This window comes from Lemur catta, chromosome 20, assembly GCF_020740605.2.
Source record: "Lemur catta isolate mLemCat1 chromosome 20, mLemCat1.pri, whole genome shotgun sequence".
Classification (NCBI taxonomy): Eukaryota; Metazoa; Chordata; class Mammalia; order Primates; family Lemuridae; genus Lemur; species Lemur catta.
Window position 1 is genome coordinate 17,003,207 of NC_059147.1, and position 18,733 is coordinate 17,021,939.

Sequence of the window (18,733 nt, forward strand, 5' to 3'; positions counted from 1 at the left end):
TGCAGTGTCTTTGTGTCCTACTCAGTCAGTCATTGTCCATAGGCAGCACACGGGGGAGACAGACTCCATGGAGGGGTGTGCTGAGAACTGTCAACACTTGATATTCCCGGCAGCTGAGGTGTGGGTGCTGGTCCCTGCAGCAAGCATCTGATTGGAGCAACACAGTGTCCCCCACAACCACTATGTGTGAGTCCTTTCATTTCGGTGACTCTGGTGCACGTTATAACCAAGACCAAGTCCACCTTCCTCTAGAGGTGCTTAGACACTTTCCTAAGACCACACACAGTGAACTGTTAGACTCCAGCTAAATGCAATCAGGAGTGTATGATAAAATTGTTTGTCTTCATTAACAGGCCTGTGTCTTTCTTGCAGAAGGAAAGTATCCCATAAAGTTCTGGGCTGGAGGCCGTGCTGAAGTACGTCTACCTTGCAGTGACTTGATTTCAGCTTTCATACACTCTCCTGGCTGGATCCGTCATTTTCAGTAGGATCACCTTAACATTTTTAGCTAAAGCCTCCTCTTTTAGCATCACAGGTGATTTATGAGGATAGACTTTTTTTTATATGGACATATTGAAGAGCTGTCAGATTGTGTTGATTAAGTACTCAGGCTCGAGAGGCAAACTGCCAAGGTTGAAAACAAGATGGTAAAGCACACCGTCTTGGAGTTTGCTCAACAATCTACTAACATCTCCGTGGTTCAGTTTAGTTTCCAAATAAATAAAACAAGAATGATGATGAAGTTGATGATGACAGTAACAATGATAGTACCTACCTCATAGTGTTGTTTCAAATATTGCATGAAATTAGAGTATAACATAAATTAGCTGCTAGAATACTCTAGGTAGATACCCCATATATATGCGTGTTATAGTTTAATATATTCTAAACATAACTTTATCTGCACATAGTAACCAGTAGCCATAACTCAATGCATTTTACAGCACCCCTGAACTAGAGAGGTGATCACAGAGGTTGAAGAGATTAAAGTCGGAGACTCAGACAAGTGAGGCTCTATCCTCAATCTCCTCTCTAACCACTACACTGACAGAAATCCACACAGGACAGGGGTGGGGGGCTGAGAGCTCAAACGAGGGCACCCAAGCTAGTCTGGCAGGCTCGGGGTGTTCAGGGTAAGATTGAATGAGGAGGCAACTACTAGGCTGCTTTCTAAGTTGGTATATTAGTTTTCTATCACTGACATAACAGGTTTCCACAAATTTGCTGCTTAAAACAGTATAACTTTATTGTCTTAGAGTTGCGGAAGTCAGAAATCCGAAATGGGTTCTCAACAGGCCAAAATCAACATGCCCTCAGGGCTATGTTTCTTCTGTAGGTTCCAGCAGAGAGAAGCCATTTCCTTGTTTTTTGCAGGTTGGAGACCACCCTATCACACACCTACATTCCTTGGCTTACAGCCACCTTCCTCCATCTTCAAGGATAGGTAGGTAGAGTCCTCACATCACATTGCATTATTCTTACCTATCTTCAGTGTCTATCTTTCAATTTTATTTTATTTATCTTCCCTTGTTATTACACTGGGCCTACCTGAATAATCCAGGATAATCTCCATATTACACGGTCAGCTCATTAGCAATATTAATGCCATCTGCAACCTAAATTGCCCTTTTGTCACAAAAGGAAACATAGTCACAGGTTCCTGGGATTAGGACATGGTCATCTGTAAAGAGGTCTTCATTCTGCCTAACCCTGAAGGCTAAATATTAACCTAAAGAACTAAATGGAGGAGAAAGTATGAAATGCAGCACGGAGGATTGAAAATGTTTTTAATTTACAATAATACAAAGGGAGAAGATAACACACACACATACACACACACACACACACACACACACACACAACCACAAAAGTCTATATAGCAAGGATTTACCAGGTCAGTGGCTTAAATTTTCCCAAATAAATTGGCATTACCAAAACACTTTCTTGTTTATTTTTGTGAGACTCACAGGGTATAATAAAATCATCCGATCATCTGACTGTTTGCAAAATAAAAGGGGGAAATTGAGAAAAGATTTCATTTTTGCTCTGCATAGATTTTGTTCACATTCTCTAAACATTCATCTACAAGCCTCACATCTTTTATCACTGACCATAATTTTTATCAGAAAAAAAAATTCAGCCTCTAGGTTACCAATAAAGTCAATCAAAACAGGACAAAAAGAGAAAACAAAAGGGGAAAAAGTAGTGCTGTTTATAATGAAGTTTGCTACTCACTTTCATATGGAATTATAAGGTAAAAAAAGTATATCATTGTTTTAAAAAAATCAAGCAGGACATGAAGTGTGTAAAGTGTTAAATAATAGTTCACAAATCCTCCACATCTCTCAGTTTCAGTTCCAATTGTTAAATATACTTGTGATTAATATTTGGTGTGCATCTTTCTAGGTATTTTTATGAATGCACACACTAAACAATCAGGATACATATATATATAGCTGGTGTGATATGACACAGTTTAATTTGGAAACATTTACACCTTTATGGTATTTAACATGCATATCCAGGAAGAAGAGATGTATTTCCACTATTTCAGAATCTGTTTTACATTCCTTAGTTACCTCGGTAGAGTTTTAAAGCTTTCTACACAAGCACCAGACAGACCTTTTTTGTTAAGCTTATTCTTCATGTATTTTACGTTTCTTTTTCTTTTTCGTTTTTGCTTTTATTAATGACCTCGAAGAAGAGTGAAGCATTGGACTGTGAGCAATTACCTACCACATCCCTCCTCCTGGGAAGTTTCTACCCTCGTACCCTAAGGCCGTCCCCAGCAGAGACTCCAAGTGACCTCTAGTCCTGGCACAGCTACCACCTAGTTTTACAACCTTTGATAAATCATTAACTTCCTTGGGCCACTATTTTCTTATCTGTAAAGAGGACCAGCAGAATGGATTGGTGGTTTTCAAACCATGTCTGAGCCCTGTGGGGCAGCCCTGGAGTGGAAATTGAGGTGGGGAAAAGAAGTAGAAGGAAGGTTGCCTAATTCAGTTTGCTCATATTTTACAGAAGAAAATAATATTTTGTTTTGTTTGTCCTATAACAGATCGTTAAACAAAAATTACTAAAAACCACTTGACTAAATAACCTCTAGGATTTACTCTAATTCTAAAAATCTACATCAAAGGGTCTGAGAAAACACTACAGTAATCTCCTGTTTCATGGACTAGACATAAAGTGTTTATGGAATTTACCTAAAATTGAATCAAGCCAATTCCTAATTTCTGCTCACTTTCATTACAAAGACATGGAAAAAAAATTTCTATATGATTCTCTGAATTTCAGCAAACTCCACTGCTTTTAACCTGATATTTGTATTACCAAAAAGCAAATATATGAAAATATTTTAAAACCGGAGCACATGTTCATCACTGTAAAAGTGTGTACCTCTTTGGGGAACTCCATGTTCTTTTTTCTACCAACTATTTTCCAACCCACTCTACTTTCTCAAAAAAAAAATTGATTTCTTCCAGTCCCGGAAATCTACTGGCTCAAAACGCCCACAGCTCAATTTCTATGTTTATTTTACAATTAGTTTTAGTTGTGCTAGAACAGAGATGGTGGGAAAAAATATCATAAAAGGCTACAAGTATCTGGATCCTTTGGCTGTGTGTGTGTGTGTGTGTGTATGTGTGTGCATGTGTGTGTGTGTTTTCTGTGCCCTGTTGTAACTATAGTTTGGGCAAATTAAATAATCTCCATGTAACTCTTTTTTAAGAATCTCTAAAATGTTTTATGAGAGTTAAATGTCACAGTTTATACGTTAATGACTTGGCACAGGGCCTGGTACATAGTAAACTACAATTAACTGGTATTATTGAATAGTATGCTTTCTTTGTGTTATCCCAAGAAAGTAAACACTTACCATACCAGTTCTAAATTATATATATTTATATTTATTTGTGTATCACTATACATATTTTATCAATTTTATTATCATTATTAAAAGGGGATAACTTGAAACTATTTAGGCATTCCTGCTTCCTATACCATTTAATGAAATGTTAAAAATTCATGAAAGTGCATGATTGTTCTCATTGTTTAATCATAGAATATACAATCCAAACAAAATAATATCAACACAAAAAAACACTGTGGAGCAGATAGTACAATATTTTGGGAACACCAGAGGAGACGGAACACATACAGAGTAATATAAGAACTACAGCTTCCCTGCCCAGCACCCACGGTGGACATTACTAATTGATGACGCTCTTCTTGTCAGACATGCTGAATTATCCTGTGATTCCAGCAAAAACTCCAGGCAGCAACCAACACATCAACCAGAAATGCAGACAAGGGGAGTCCTATCCACCACCCCTGCTCTAATATAATATTATCAAGAGATGCTAAAAACATACAGATTGTCAAAAGGTGTATTTCCTAGGAATAAACAAAGCATAAAAGCAATAAGTACTAAACTAAGGAAGTTCCATATGACTGAAACATCTTCAGGAAAATACTCCTAAAATGAATAGTCAATAGAATGAAGAAAGAGGGATGAAAAATAAATGAGATAGTAAACTTATTTTTTAAATCTATGTTTTAAAAGAATGATTTTGGCAAAACAGAATAATTATGAAGCAACGAGGACTCTAAAATGCATGTTAATCAAGTACTAGACAGAATTTGAATGTGCATGTAAATTTATAACCAGTGCAGAATCAACATTTAATATTCAAAGATTCAAAGTCAATTCCTAAATATCGCAGTTTTATTTAATTTTCCTCAAGTCTCGAAAACAATTCTTGTAAAATACATTATGATTTAATAAATTCAGAATATAATTTCCTCTAAAGATGCATTTTTACAGCATATTTATCTAGTCACTAGATGCTTTACTGGAAAAGCATGAAAATAGAAAGCCAATAAAACTCAAATAAAATAAATTATATACTGATTTTCACATACAGAGTCCCAGGATATTAGAGCAAACAACATATTTAAGAATTAACTGATCCAATCCTGCCTTCATTTTTTAAATCTTTGTACTATTTTCCCTTTATAGATTTACATTCATCTTATATATGAAATATATGATCTATTATACATATTATAAAAGATTATACATATATTTCTAGATAGTACCTGAGATTCTTTTTAGAACAGGATAAGATATAAATTAATGTGTCTTTTTCCCCTCTCTTGCATGTTAAAATGAGGCTTGGAGAGGTCATCTGACTTAGCCAAGCACATTAACTAGACCAGCGGTCCCCAACATACAATTTTTCCACAGATTGGGAGAGGGAGTGGGCGGAGCTCAGGCGGTGATGCCGGCAATGGGGAGCGGCTGTAAATGAAGGGGAAGCTTCCCTTGCTCGCAGGCCTCTCACCTCCTAGTGTGCACCCTCCCCTTCCTAAGTTTCATGGAAGACAATTTTTCCACGGAGGGGGACAGGGGTTGGGAGTGCGGAACTCTGTGGCCCAGACCCTAACAGGCTATGGATACCAGTCCACGGCTGGGGGGGTTGAAGAACCAGAACAGTCAGACAGTCCAAAATTAGGGGAAGCCCCTGAGGACTGGGCTTTTTGTAGAGCTTGTCTTTTGTGTGTTTGGACATGTCAGTCAATAGGAAATTTAGCCAGTTAACAATGCATAAAACTTTTCATCTATACAATAAAGCCATTAACAATACAAAATAGTATGTTTTAATACAGGATGTATCATGCTATATACCTAAGTCTACATGCATTTTAACAATAAAATAAAATCTTCATAGAAAAAATACATACATGATCACTGTATTGGAGTCCATTTTTACTAAATATGTGAAGAAACCTCTCACGTAAGGCTGCTGAAAACAGGAAAATAGAGCTACCATTAAAAGTTATATCAATTAAATTTGAAAAGGTACTGAGATGAATACTGTAAACCACCTTGAAAACAGATGGAGCTTTCTAGAATGGTTTTCCCCAAGTCGTGTTCCTTGGACCATTAGTTTTGGAGTAGGTTAATAAATGTTTCAATGGAAAAGGATACTTTTTTCAAATACATTTGTAACCTATTTGATTAGACAACATTATTCAAGCCCCACTATCATGTATTAGTTCAGGTGTTTTAGTGCACAGATAGGGTCAATGCATCTCCCAAAGGAAACATGGATAGCTTTTCCCCACTCCATTTGGTCATGGGGAACAGAAGATCTCAAAACAGTTATGTTCCTTACAAGATCTGTTCAAAATGCTGTTTTACATTACACTGTCCACACCTATCATTTATTACATGTCATATGTAATGTGTGCATTTAATTTCATAAGAGGGGCACCCAAAGAACTTTAATGGACGTGAAATATGCAATATGCAGGAATAAAGATATATATTAATAAACATATGACATATATATTAAATAAATATATATTTAAATACAATTTTTAGATAGAATCTTTTATTTTCTTCCATAGTAACAAATCCCTTGAGTCTAGACTTCCCTACACAGTAAAAGTGTAATTTTGACTTTCCCTATGGACATGCTAGACATTTCTTAAGGATGAATCAGATCATAAACAATAGAAAACATTGCAGATTACTCCATGGACTCCTATATTATCATTGTTCCCTCTACATAACAAGATGAAGATTTATAGGCATGTTAAAGTTAAATAAATGAATTATTAATACTCATATTCAGGCCTTGATTTCATACTTAAAAAAAAAACAGAACATTATTTTTCAGCATTAACAATTACTTTTAAGAACACTGTGCATATCTTTAAAAGGAGCAAATTTGTGGGGGAAAACATCTTAACGAACTAACTTTCAGGAACAAGCAAAATCAGGAGAACTGTCAAAAATTCTGCCACTAAGCTAAATGGGTATGTTCTGCAAATGCAAGTTATTTACTTTTTGTTTCTCTGAAAATAATTTAATATCATTGTTATCATTTACTTACACTAATCGTCATTTAAAATACACCCATGTAGTTTTTATTCCTTCACAGATTATACTTGGTGAAGTTAATCTAATCGGCACATTGTATGTGTGATGACACATATAAGAGTCAGAAATCAAACACACATACCAATTAAAACAGCTTATTTATAGTAAATATATTTACAGTCTATCTTTTCAGTTGCATTGTATTTTCTGTGATTCACATTGTATCATACTGTTAACTCAAGCTGCACATAAGAATACTTTAGGTTATTTATTTGAGAAGGTAGCTTTTCTTTATTACTGGGTATAGCTATAGAACAGTAGATTCAGTGAAAACAACTTTGTTCTAGACTGTCCAATATAGTAGCCACTAGCCACAGATGGCTATTTAAACTAATTAAAATTAAATAATGCCAAATATCACTTCCTCAGTTGTAATGGCCACCTTTCAAGTGTGCAATTGTCACATGTAGCTTGTGGCTACTATATGCGACAATGCAAATGTAGAAAATTCACATTATCACAAAAAGTGCTATTGGACAGCCCTGTAGATCTTGCTATCATTAGTTGAGATCCCAAGCTATGTGGAGATCCTTTTTTGTCCAAAGACATAAATGACTAATTCAAGCTTATATCACGTTCAAGAAAAAAACCCTCAATTTGAAGGAATCTGGCTATGTGTATAAGCGTGTGAGTGTGTGTCTCCTCACGACCCTTGCCAATCAAACCCACACAAGATCCAACCTCAGGCAAGCACAAATTGCTCTGTCAGGGTAGATTAGATTTCTATTTTCTAGAATTCAAATGAGTCACATATATTTAATGTACTCTTGCTTATCTTATTTAAATCTTGTATACTTGCTAAGCTCATTTATTTGTTCTAGTAGCATTTTATTTAGATTATGTAGGAATTTCTACATAGACAAACATGCCACTTGTGATTATAGACTTTTTATATCTTCATTTGCAATCAGTATGCCTTTTTCTTTATCTAGCCTTACTTATTTGACTAGAATTTCCAGGACAACATTGAATAGAAGTTATAAGAGTAAACATCTTGTTTCATTCTTGAATTTAGAATGGAATATCAATCTTTCGTCATTAAGCATCAAATTGTCTATCTATGTATCTGAGGTGTCGGACCTTACGCAGTTGTGGGAACTGGCTAAGCAGTCTCTATAAGGCCGTCTCTCTGTATCTGATGCTGGAGGTTGAAGTCAACAAGACAGGCAGTTAAAGGTGAAAGATGAATGTAACACAAGATGATCTTAGACAAGCTGTAACCCACAAACATGAGCTGGAATCTATGAGGAAGAACAGGAATGCATGCAGTTTTTCTTTTTGTTCAACCTTAATTATATGTGTGTCTTGCAGGAGAAGCTGATGCTCTTCATTACAAAGCTAAACACACACCTGGCCCCGGAGTCAATGAATTTGAAGGCAGATTCAGCAGGAGGTACAGCCATTGCAGGTCTGGCTGCTGCCCACTTGAATGATGTGAGTCAATAGAGCAACAAGTTGTATAAAGCAGGAAAATGCTTACTCCCACCTTTCTGGCACAAATTAAGAATTGAGGCCATTTCACCCCTGACCTACAAATCTTATGAGCACATGTCTCTTCTGGGCCCAATGTAACTGGAAATGTAGAAGAAAGAATTTGAGGAAATATTATTGGGCATAGTTAAGCTGACATTTTACAAGGCCACCACACTTTCTATTCCTAATTTGCTCAGACATTTTATCATGTACAGGTGCGGAATGTTGCCTTTTGAAATCATGATGAATTTTTATTTTGGTCTACTTCTATGGTAAATTACATTGAAAGATTTTTTAATGTTAAAGCAACCTTTCAGTTCTGGAATATACTACACTTAGTCATCATGTATTGTCCTTTTAATATATGGATGAATTTGTTTTGTTAATACTCTGTTAAGGATTTTTGCTCATCGGTTCCTGAAAGATATTGTTCAAGAGTTTTATTGTTTAATGTCTTTATCAAGGTTTAGCGCACAAGTAATTCTGGCTTCATAAGATTAGATTGAAAGTGTTCCTGCCTTCTCCATTTTCTGAAATAGTTGGCATAAAAATGGTAGCCTTTCTTCCTTAAATGTTTTATAGAATTCCCTAGTAAAGCCCTCTGGAGTTTTTCTATGTGGTGTTTTTTAACTACAAATTTAATTTTTTTACTTGATTGAGACTTATTCACAAATTTTGTTTGTTTTTGTAGGGTCTTTATAGGAAGCCCCTTTAAAGGGTTTACATTTTTGTTGCAGAAATATTTAAAAAGTATCTTAAAGCTAATAAGTGAGTTTAGCAAGGGAGCAGCAAGCAGCATACAAGATAAACATTTTAAAAATTGCCTTTCTATATCCTAGTGATGAACCTGTGGATACCAAAATTAAAAATATAATATCAGTTACCATAGCTCAAGTAATGAAATATTTAAGTGTAAATCTAACAAAATATGTACAATACTTGAACGCTGAAAACTAAAAAATGGTAAGGAAAAAATAAAAGAAGATCTAAATAAATGAAAAGATATACTAAGTCCCTGGATTGGAAGATTCAACACAGTAAAATATCAATTCTCCCCAAAATGTTACATAGATTTAATGCAATTTCTATCAAGATTCCAGAAAGATACTTTTGTAGATATAGTCATGATCATTCAAAAATGTATATATAAATTCAAAAGAACTAGAATAACAAAAATGATTGTTAAAAATAAAGTAGAAGGAATTGGTCTACCACAATCAAGAATTATTGTGCAGCTACAATAATCAGGATTGTGTGGTATTGGTGGAAGGGTAGATACATAGATTAATAAGACAGAATATAGAGCCAAGAAATAGACTCACGCAAACATGTCCAACTAATATTTCTCAAACGTACAAATGCGATTTGATGGAGGAAAAATAGCCTTTCAACAAGAGGTACTGGAACAATTGGATATCCTTAGACCAAAAAATGAACATTGCCCTAAGTCTCAAATTCATACCAAAACTACTCAAAATGGATCACAAACCTGAATGTAAAATGTAAAACTATAATATTTTGGAAAAATATTAGAGAAAATCTTTAGTATCTAAGAGAAGGCAAAGAGTTCTCAGACTTGACTCTAAAAGTACTATCCATGAAAGGAAAAATTGATAACTTGGACTTTATAATAATTTAAAATTTTTGCTCTAAGAAAGACTCTTTCAAGTAGATGAAAAGGCAAACTACAAAGCTGGATGAAATATTTGCAAACCATATATACAGCAGATGACCGGCATCTAAAATATATAAAGAACTCTCAAACCTGAACAGCAAAATCACATAGAACCTTATTAGAAAATGGCCAAAAACCATGAAGAAACATCTCACCAAAGAGAATATACAAATGGAAAATAAATACACAAGAAGATTTTTGACATCAGCTAAAATCACAATGAGATCACTAAACAATAATATCTAAAATTTAAGAAAAGTAACAATGCCAAATATTGTTGAGGATATAGAGGAAGCACATCACTCATTTATTGCCAGCAGGATGTAAAATGGTACAGCCACTCTGGAAAATAGCTTGGAATTTTCTTCAAAAACTAAACATGTAACTACTACATGACCCAGTAATTATGCTCTTGGCATTTATTCCACAGAAATGAAGTACTGTTTCTACTAAATGTTTTTGTACCATTGTAAAGTCAAAGAACCATTAACTTGAACCATCTATCATAAGTCATAAGTCAGGGACCATCTGTGGTTGATAGGTGTCAATTGTATCCAGTTGGTAAATGGTCTTTTGGAGTTCAGCTGTGTCCCTACTCACTTTCTGCCTGCTGAATCTGTCTATTTCTCATAGAGGAGTGTTGAAGTCTCCAATTATAACAGTGAATTCATCTATTTCTCCTTGCAGACTTATATGTTTTTGCATCGTATTTTGACACTCTGTTTTTAGGTGCATACATTTTAAAGTTCTTTTGTCTTTTTGAAGAATTGACACCATTATCATTATGTAATGTCCCTCTTTAGCTCTGATAACTTTCCCTGATGTACTCTATCTGAAATTAATATAGCTACTCCTGCTTTTTTGTCTTTAGTATTAGCATGGTATATCTTTTTCCATCCACTCACTTTTGATCAATATGTGTCTTTTTATTTTAATTGTGCTTCCTGTAGACAATATACAGTTAAGTCTTGTTTTTTGATCTAGTCTGATAATCTCTCTCTCTTAATTGGTGCATTCAGACCATTGACATTTAAAGTGATAATTTATATAGTTGGATTAATATCTACCCTATTTGTCACTGTCTTCTCTTTGTTGCTTTTGTTCTCTATTCCTGTTTTTCTCTTCCACTCTTTTACTACCTTTTGTGGTTTCAATTGAACATTTGATATGATTCAGTTTCTCTCCTTTCTTAGCATATCAGTTATATTTCTTTTCATTTTTAACTTTGCTTTTTAGTAGTTGCCCTAGAGTGAGCAATGTGCAATATACACTTACAACCAATCCATGTCCACTTTCAAATACTAGAGCACTCCATGGGTAGTGCAGGCACCTCACAATAACAAAATAATTCTAATTCTTTCCTCCAACCCTCTGTATCATTGCTGTGATTCAATTCACTTATACATAAGCATAAATGTCCAAAAAACTACACTAAAACATATAGTGCAAAGACATTGACTAAACATAATAAAATACTTGCTATTATTTTGAACAAAGTATTATCTGTTATATCAATTAATAACAATAAAATTTTAATAAGTGAAAATTTTACTTTCACTTATTCTTTGTCCTGTGTTTTTTTTTTGTATATCTGAGTTTCTGATCTATATCATTTTTCTTTTCTCTGAAAAGCTTCTTTTAATATTTCTTAGAAAGCAGGTTGACTGGCAAAAATTTTCTTCAATTTTTGCTTTTCTGAGAAAGTATTTGTCCTTCACTTTTGCAGCATAATTACATAGGAAACAGATTCTATATTGTTTTTATTTCTCTCAATACCATAAATATTTTGCTCCATTCTCTTTTTGCTTGTATGATTTCTGAGGAGAAGTCACATATAATTCTTATTTTTACTCCTCTATAGGCAAAGTGATTTTTTCCTCTTCTTTTTTCAAGATTTTTCTTTATCTTTGACTTTCTAAAGTTTGAATATATGTCTGAGTGTAGTTATTTTTGGCATTTATCCTGTTTGGTGTTTTCTAAGCTTCCTGGATCTGTGGTTTTTCTATGACATTAATCTGGGAAAATGATCAGCCATTATTGCTTCAAATATTTCTCTGTTCCTTTCTGTTTTCTCCTTCTGGTAGTCCCATGATGTATAGTTTCACCTTTCATAGTTGTCTGACTGTTCTTGGATATTCTGTTCTGAGTTGTTTTTCAGTCTTTTTTCTATTTGCTTTTCAATTTTGGAAGATTATATTGAGACATCCCTAAGCTCAGAGATTCTTTACTTAGCCATGACCAGTCTCCTAATGAACCCATCGAAGGCATTCTTCATTTCTGTTACATTGTCCACTTGTTCTTGATTGCTATGTAGTTTATTCATTAGAACCCTTAGCCTATTAATCACTGTTATTTTAAATTCCTGGTCTGCTAATTCTAGCATTGCTGCCATACCTGAGTCTGGTTCTGATGCTGTGTTTTTTGCCTTTTAGTATGCCTTGTAATTTTTTCTTGACAGTCACACGTGATGTACTGAGTAAAAGAAACCTGGCTCTGGTTAAAAAGTCGCTTGTACATTTCTGCTCTAATAACTTGCAGTTCTCTGTATTCATCCATCTTTTGCTCCAATTTTGGAGGCAGAAGTTTGTCTGGTGACCTCACATCTCTGACAGATCTAACATGAACTGCTGGTTTTTCAAATTGTTCAATATTTTTCTTATAGTTCACATGAAGTGATGACTTTCAAGGTCCTTCTATGCCAGATTGGAACTGCCAGATCTAAACCAGAACTTCATTGGCTACTTTTTGTTACAAAGTATTAAACAAATTCAGAGTCCACAAATACAGAACAAAACTACAGAGCCCATCCTGTAACCAACAGGAATATACTTTTTAAAATCTATGAGATTAAAATAGAAAACAAAAACAAACCTTTTTCCCCCCTAAAACTCTGATTTTATGTTAAGTTTGGAGAGCACTTTAGATCCACATTTTCTTCACTTCTCTCACCCAACTCTTTTCTTTCATAAACAAAAGGCCCATTAAGATGCTGGTCCCCACAGTGGCATAGAGTCCTGTTAAAGGGAATATTTCTGTTGCTATGAGGGAATGGATACAGGAAGCCTTTTAAAAAGCAATTTTTTCTTACCACTGTGACCAAAAATGAGAAAGGCAAAAACGTATTTATACATCCTAGCCATAAATATCATAAAAATGTAACCATCGAATGAGTTTTATTGGGATAAATATTGAACTTGTCTTCTTACAAGAATAATTCTTGACTTGATAAGCTTTACAATTGAAAAACTACTGCATGAAGTATGTAAAACAGGGAAATCTAAATAATATTTAAGAAGTATACAATGAAATGAAGAACCTCCATTTTCATAAGAGTATATTAGAATGCCTGGGGGTTTTTTTGTTTGTTTGTTTTGTTTAGCTCTTGATAACAGGATATAAAGCACAAGTCTCACAATTTCGTTTAACTCTTCAGTAAAGGAACATTCAGAACACAAGAAAGCTCACTTACGGAACAACTGAGAAACAAGGGGATTTGTTTAGTTAGTCAAGGAAAAAATGTCTAAATATGTCTAAATTGCTAAATTATGTATGAGACTGGCTGTCTAAAGTATAATAAATTATATTATCAATATTTTCTGGTTAACCTCCAATGTTAAAGAGCTATAAACTACTTGCACATTTATCAGTTGTGGACTGTTAGTCAAATATACAGTGACCACAAAGTTACACCTCTAAGAATATCAGACAAGAGTCAAGTAGCATCTTTATAAAATGCTCTGACACAATATCAAAAGCAATCATTATTTTGTCTCTTTCTGGATGCAGCTCCATAGGTCAACTTGTTGTCTCCACCGGGATGTTTTTTGGGTTCAGAGGAATGAAATGATAACTCCAATCTCCTGCACATCCTCACTGTAGGTTTATTTACAATATACAACCCAGTCATACCAGGCATGGCATGCTAAAAGGATTTCTTAGGTAAGAAATCAGTATATAACAGCCTCCAGAAGACCCTCATTTATCTTCCAGCTAGTAAATCCCATCAGTATGTTTAAAGGAGGTCTAAAGTGTCCCCAGGGAGGGTAACACAGAGTTACAGACCCACTGCTAACCCTCTCCTCCCCATGTGCACTACAAATAATGATTCATGACTATTGTAGCATTTACTTTTAGTGGCGGTCAATAATACATATTTTCAAAGGCAAAATCATGAATTTCACACAAATGCAAAAAGAACACAGGCCAAAAGTTTATATAACACATTAATCAATTAGCAACTCAGCAACACATTTGATTGTTTCGAAGAAAAATTCAAATATACCCAAATATAGGCAATCGGAAATGCTGACATCAATTTAGAAGTAAATCCTAAACTAACCAACATGAACAGGACAATAGTAAGTTGCACTCCACAAGATTAAATTTATTAGTGTTTCTAGGAAAAAGTAGTAATTTACAGCATTACACATTTCCTACAACCTACAGAGTTATAAAATAGCTCAAAACCAAAAAAAATTAGAAAACCCAAAATGATGGGCTAGATATAAAACCCAGTAATCTTTTGTGTAGGTATTTATGCATTTTTATAAATTTTCAATACAGCTGACATTTTTGTCAGATATTTGTACCTAGAAGTGCATTTTCTGGATCAGGGTAAACTCATATGTTCAGGTTTAAGAGATATTGACAGATATTTTTTCCCCAAGTGATTGTGCCAATTTACACATCACCTGCCATGTAGAATTCTTTTTATGGCCTTCAAAATTAGGAAATCCTGGGCCTCCATTGAGCTCTACAGAGAGTACAGAGAGTGAATCTTTACTTTCAACAGTCTCCTTTATAGTTCTCATACATCTTAAATTTTTAGAGCTACTATTTATGCTATGATAAAGAATATATCTAGTCTTTGTCCCTGGTTCCAGGCAGAGATTAAGAACCCTTGTAATTTTTTGAGGGTTAGAAGGCTCTTTTTTATGCTAATGAGGTGACTCAGGGTAGACCCCTAAATATAATAATAGCCTGAGGATGGGGGCTGGCCTTTGGGCCATCCGGACCTGGGGATTGAGTTCAATCATAATGAATTATGCTTTCATACTAAAAGCCCAATAAAGTCTCTGGGCTCAAAGCTCAGTAGAGTCATCTGGTTGGTAAGCACAATGATGTGGTGGGAGGGTGGCATGTCCTAATTCTATGGGACAAAACGTGGAAGCTCTATTCTCCCTCCCAGACCATACTCTTTATGTATTCTTTATAATAAAACTCTAATCATAACTACAGCATTGTCAGTGTGTTCCCTAAGTCATTTTAGCAAATTATTGAATCTGAGAGGCTCATAGGAACCTCTAAATTGGTAGTCATTTGGTCTGAAGGAGGGATACCCCCTGTGGCTGGTGTCTGAAGCAAGGGCAGTCTTATGGAAGACTGAGCCCTTGAACCTGGGGAGTCTGACACTAACTCTGGGTAAAATAGGAAGAAAAGGGCAAAAAATGGCTGAAAAGTTAGCAGCAAAGTTTCAAATACACAAAATAAATTGCTTAGACATGTGATATAAGTCACTGTGTCTTGATTTTGTTTCTAGAAATTAGGAACCCAAAGGATGCTTCCTGCTCTTTGGCAATTTTTCCTGCCCTTTTCGGATATGACCAGCATTCCTCTGATCTGATTATAAGCCAGTGTCACACTGATCAAGCAGTAAAGTCTGTTATTTTGTTCCCATTGTGAGATCCTGTTATCAAATGAAGCCTATTATATTCCTACCCATGAAATTCCCTGCATATCATACCTTCTTGTAAAACATAAATATGAGACTTAAAATACTTAAAACTAAATAGTAAAAACTTTGTTTTAAAAAGTACAGTGTTTTAAAAAATTGTTAACATATAATCTAGTTTCTTTTCTCTAGAATATATATCAATGCTTGGTACATTCCAAATATCTGGAACTTATTTGTTGAACAAGTAAATGCACTGATTTTAACCTGAGTCTTACATCTAGCCCTTGAGTAAATCATCCTGGAGGTATAAATTCTATGAGCATGGGCCAATCATGGTGGGGCTTGATATTTCTGTCCATTTGGACAAATTCTAGAAAGTCCTGACTAAACAATGGTAACCTCATTTTGTGTAGGAGGGCTATATATCACCATAGGAAATGACATTCTCTAGCACAATAGTTTTCAGTTTTAAAGTCAGGGCAAATTGACCATCCAGCATGTGGTCCAGACTGTGGGCACTGGCACCTCTGGTTGGATTAATTAATAGGATTAATAGGAATAATAAGGAAGAGAGTGATCGGAGCAGCAACTTGAAGTATGATTTGCATTTTATCATCTCACAATATGAGGAGGGTTCTAGACTGTAATCCATGTGTTTAATTTACAAGGCTTAAACTAACAGAGAAAAGATTTAAATAGTCATCTCTGGAGAGTTAGATTATCAGAAGAAGAAAAAAAAATCTGAAGAAACTGATATTAGGCATTCACCAATATGCATTCACAAACAAAACAGTATTTTCCAACATCAAAATGACACTTTGGCCTTCATTTCCTAGAATTATATGATTTACACAAATAGAATTAAGACAAAACTCCGTTGGACTTTGGCTATCTGGCTACAGCATTTGCTTTTAATCCTCTTTTACAGTGGGGAAGTGAGAAGTTTTGACCAAAAGGAGAAGAAAGTGGTGCTATAGGGCAACTGAGTTAATAACCAGACGAACTGAGAAAGACAGGGCAAAGAGAGGTATCGATGTTCACCACGTACGGCTACTAGACTTTCCATTGTCTGACCGTAAACTTTTTTTAACTCCTGGAATTGCACTATTTACTTCTTCAATGTACGGTGCGCTTTAACATTTTCATTTTAATAAGAAAGTTCATATTTATTTTTAGGCAGGTATATCATTTCTGAATAATTAAAGAAATCTGAATATTTTATATAAACCTCACTGTTTGAGGTTTATATTCTGGCTATTAACAACTTCAATATCAAACTCAGGACAGAGGAGCCTCTTCGTGTTGTAATTTGCACTGGGCAAAGTTGAACAGGCAAAGAAGACTTTTTCAAGGGTACTGCCAAAAAGGAGAGAGGCCAGAACTTGATCTGAGCTCAGCTCCACTGAAACAAAGGGTGGGAAAAATTTTAAGTGCTGGGGTGAGAGAGTCAGCGTAGTTTACCTGTGTTTGCTAATTGGCTTTACCCCACAGAAAGGTAAACTTTCTCCTAACTTTGTGACAGGAAGTAATTTCACAACTAGGAGCAAGGAACCCACCAAAGTTAGGCTCCTACCCTCACATAAAAGCTGGGAGACAGAGGTTCTGTCTGGATGTTTACATTTAAAGAGATAGGTTGTAAAACTGGCAAGAGACTTTTTGAAAGATTCACATCTCAAAGAGCAGGGAAAAGTCTACAATTACAAATTTTCTAAAGTAAATGCTGTAAGGAACTGGAGGTCAGGGAGCTAGGAAGAAACCTGTGTAAAGTCTAGTCAAGGTGAGGGTGATGGTAAGGCTATCTTGGTTAAGACGTTTAACTCTCTTACAACTGCAGTCCCCAACCCTGGGGCCATGGACTGGTACTGGTCTGTGGCCTGTTAGGGACCGCTCTGCACAGCAGGCGGTGAGCAGTGGGTGAGCAAGTGAAGCTTCTTCTGTATTTACAGCTGCTCCCCATCACTCTCATCACTGCCTGAGCTCCATCTCCTGTCAGATCAGTGGCGACATTAGATTCTCATAGGAGTGTGAACCCTGCTGTACACTGCCCATGCGAGGGATCTAGGTTGCATGCTCCTTATGAGAATCTAATGTCCAATGATCTGAGGTAGAGCTGAGTCAGTGATGCTAGTGCTGGGGAGTGGCTGCAAATACAGATCATCATTAGCAGAGAGGTTTGACTGCACCATAAATGTAATGTGCTTGAATCATCCCGAAACCATCCACCCAACCCCGGAGTCTGTGGGAAAATTGTCTTCCATGAAACCAGTCCCTGGTGCCAAAAATGTTGGGGACCGCTGCCTTAAAACATACTTATGCAATCATACGGAGGGGGAGTGTAGCAGAGTTCTCCAGCAAAACAGAACCAATAGGATGTACATATCTGTATCTGTATCTGTATCTGTATCTATGATTCTTACATAGAGATCTATCTGTGCCTATGTCTGTAGATGTAGATAGATCTATAGATAGAGATAGAAATAGAAATTCATTGAATGGAATTGGCATACACATTTGCAGGGAAGGCTAGCAGGCTGGAGACCCACGGAAGAGCTGATATTGCAGCTTGAGTCTAAAGGAATCTGTCAGCAGAATTCCCTCTTCCTCAAGGGACCTCAGTCTTAAAGCCTTCGACTGATTGGATAAGACCCACCCATATACAGAAGGTAAATTGTTTTACTCAAAGTTACTAAACTAAATGTTAATTTCATCTAAAAAAAAATACCTTCAGGGCAACATCCAGACTGGTGTTTAACCAATATCTGGATACCATAGCCTAGCCAAGTTGACATGAAATTGATTATTACAGGCAGTGACCATGAGAAACAGTAGAACCCCATCAAAGGGTTTATGAAATTCCGATAATGCCTTTCTGGAGAGTGTCTCTGAGAAACATCCCTATACTAGTTTTATTGAACAAATCAGTTACCTAATGGAAGAAAATTCAGAGAACTTAACATAC